Raw genomic sequence first — 3,238 nt, 5'->3', positions numbered from 1 at the left:
TTTTAACAACAAAAAAGAAAGTACTGAATTAATGATACTTAGGAAACATTATAGAATATTGAAAAACATTCCTAATACTCAATAGTACAGTTTTCCCAGAGACTTCAAAAAAAGTAGGAAAAATCCACACCAAATGTTAAGCCAAGAAAAATTCCACCTGATGGAGCATAATAATGACCAATAAGCTCTTTTCACAATACACAAACTGTGTCAACGACCAGTATAAGTTTCTGAGTTTAGTGGGGAAGCAACTCCTATTATCAGAACTCTCAGACATATGAGGATAAACTCCATTTATGTCACCACCACATTCTGGGGAACAAGATGGCAGGCACTGCTGAGAAACTCCAGTTCCGGGGAAATACAAAACCCTGCAAATGCCTGTCCCAGGAAGCCCAAGACGGGAGCTGGCAGAGCGGGAGTGAGCCAGGCAACAGGCCCCGATGAGGAGGTCCATCCCAGCAGATGGAACAGTGTGGCCAGAGGATGGGGGTCAGGGTCAGACAGGACCTCAGGAAGTAGCCAGAGCTGCCAGGTAGCGCCAGGGACAAGTCCCCAAGGCTGACGGAAGCCACAGAAAGCAGGTCCTGGAGGGAGCAGAGAGGGTGTGGATCGACCTCGGGGAACAAGGAAGGTAAGAGAAGAAGGGACCTGGAAGTAGGCAGACACCCCAGCTCGGTTTTGCCGGAGGCGTCTCCCAGACCCAGCTAGCACAGGGCTGTGCCGGCATCCACACGCACCGAGCTAACTTGGGGAGGGAACGTGTTAAGACTCACAACAAATGACCAATGACAAGGGGTCGGTGGAAAGGCTCAGCAAAGGGGTCTTGTGAGCAAGCTGGATGCCTCCCTATCAGCACAGATTACACAGACATTTTTCAAGAGCACCAAGAACCTGAAAGAAGCCTAACCAGACACTGAGTCACTGTTATTAAAGTGTGTGCCAGCACGCACACAAGAGAGAAGGTTGGGATGGACATTTTATTTTATTTATTTATTTTAAAAAATATATTTTATTGATTTTTCATAGAGAGGGATAGAGTGTTAGAAACATCGAGGAGAAACATCCATCAGCTGCCTCCTGCACACCCCCAACTGGGGATGTGCCCGCAACCAAGGCACATGCCCTTGCTGGAATCGAACCCGGGACCTTTCAGTCCGCAGGCCGACGCTCTATCCACTGAGCCAAACCGGTTAGGGCGGGATGGACTTTTTAAAATCTATCTTGAGATATTTTCAAATTTGCTCACAAAAGCTGTGTTGTTACCATTTGTTCGGAACATTAAATGTTCTCGTTATAAAACCCACAAATGCCAAAAGGCTACCTAACAGGGAAGGGCTTCCCCCTAGGCTCAGTATCACACCGATAAAGACGGCAGATGGTGTGTCTAGGGTAAGTCTGAGGTACTTTCCCTCGATCTGAGAAAGGGAATCATCTCCTCAGGAAATTTTCCACTTTGTTCTGAAGCAAGTTAAGTCTAATTTCTTCCAACAGTTTAGCAACATAGGATGTTACAGCACTGGTATATCCAAGTTCTCACTGCCTATTGCCATGTCCTTACTGTTACTTGAAGTTTGTTAGAAAGTTATCTTTTCTATTTCAAGGATAACACTGTAAAGTATAACAACTATGGCTTGGGTAGCATTATTAAAACGGAAAATTACCCAAGAACTCTAAATCTAAATCTTATTTCTGTTGACAACAATCCTACCAAACCCCAAGGGCAGTAAGAACTGGAGTATTCAGGTGGCTCACTGGAAGCTTTCTTTTCCTAAAAATATTTTATTTTATTTTTTTAATATGTTTTATTGATTTTTTTACAGAGAGGAAGGGAGAGAGATAGAGAGTTAGAAACATCGATGAGAGAGAAATATCAATCAGCTGCCTCCTGCACATCCCCCACTGGGGATGTGCCTGCAACCCAGGTACATGCCCTTGACCGGAATCGACCCCGGGACCCTTCAGTCTGCAGGCCGACGCTCCATCCACTGAGCCAAACCGGTTTCGGCTCTAAAAATATTTTAAAAGCAGTACTATATAAGTTATCTAAGTACAGGAGACTTGTTCCTTGTGTATCATCATAAAGACTTGTTTCTTGCCAGGCCTGGCTCAGTGGTTGAGCATCCACCTATGAACCAGGAGGTCATGGTTTGATTCCCAGTCGGGGCACATGCCTGGGTTGCAGGCTTGATCCCCAGTGTGGGGCGTGCAGGAGGCAGCTGGTCAAAGATTCTCTCTCATCATTGGTGTTTCTCTCTCTCCCTCCCTCTCCTTTCCTCTCTGAAATCAATAAAAATATATTAAGGAAAAAAAACACACTTGTTTCTCCACATATGGCCCGATCTTGCCTTTGTAAGAAAAGGGAGCCTTGACTTGATGTTAACATAAAAGGAGGAGGGTGAGGCTCCGAGACCACAGCAAATGCACCTGGAACCACATCTCGGCAGTGATGACATCCTAACTTTTGCGAACACTTACAATGTAACAAGCACCAAGCGTTTTACAGTTTTTGATTCAATGAGTCCTCATCACCACCGTATGAGGCCACTATGATCGGCGCTCCCATTTTACAGATGAGGGACCAAAGGCACCGAGTACAAAGGCAGGCGTCTGACTCCAGCACCCGCCCTCTTTCCCAGCCCCTTGGCCAGAGAGCTGACGAGACAAAGTGTGGGCAGGAAGGCCCCGGTTCCTGCAGAGCCGGCGTCTGTGGCTCACCTGGTCGCCGGGACGCTTTATGGAATGAGTCTCCTGGCTTTACAGTCGCGCCTCCTATCAGATCTCCGTCCCCTTCCCCCGCGAGGAGACGCACACCTCGCTCATTGTGAAGGGAGAGCCCCGGATCGGGAACCACCTGCTGTTTGCAGAGGCACCCGGGACGCACAGGGTTCAATTCCCCGCACTGGCTTCGAAGACAAATCCCCTATTGTCTGCGCCGGGGGAGGAACACGAGCCCTGCAACGGCAGGTTTCTGCAGAGGTCACGGGAGGTTTGGTGAAACCACTCGGCACGGAGGGATGGCGGGGGGAGGGGAAGGGGCGCCGCATTTTTGCTGGTGAAGGCAGCGCAGCGCCCACAGCAGCTGCTGGTGGGAGCAGCAGGCCACACGCCCACAGCTGCCGTGGCCTCGCACCGGCTGCGCGTTGCAGATAAAAGACGTCCTGACCCAAGTCCACGGCCTGCCTCGCCCGCTGCCTCGGCACAAAACGACCCAGCTCCGCCCACTCCGCTCCCACAA

The sequence above is a fragment of the Myotis davidii genome, unplaced genomic scaffold, assembly GCF_000327345.1.
Source record: "Myotis davidii unplaced genomic scaffold, ASM32734v1 scaffold1509, whole genome shotgun sequence".
Classification (NCBI taxonomy): domain Eukaryota; kingdom Metazoa; phylum Chordata; class Mammalia; order Chiroptera; family Vespertilionidae; genus Myotis; species Myotis davidii.
The sequence above is the reverse complement of the archived record's forward strand: the minus strand, read 5'-3'. Positions refer to the sequence as shown.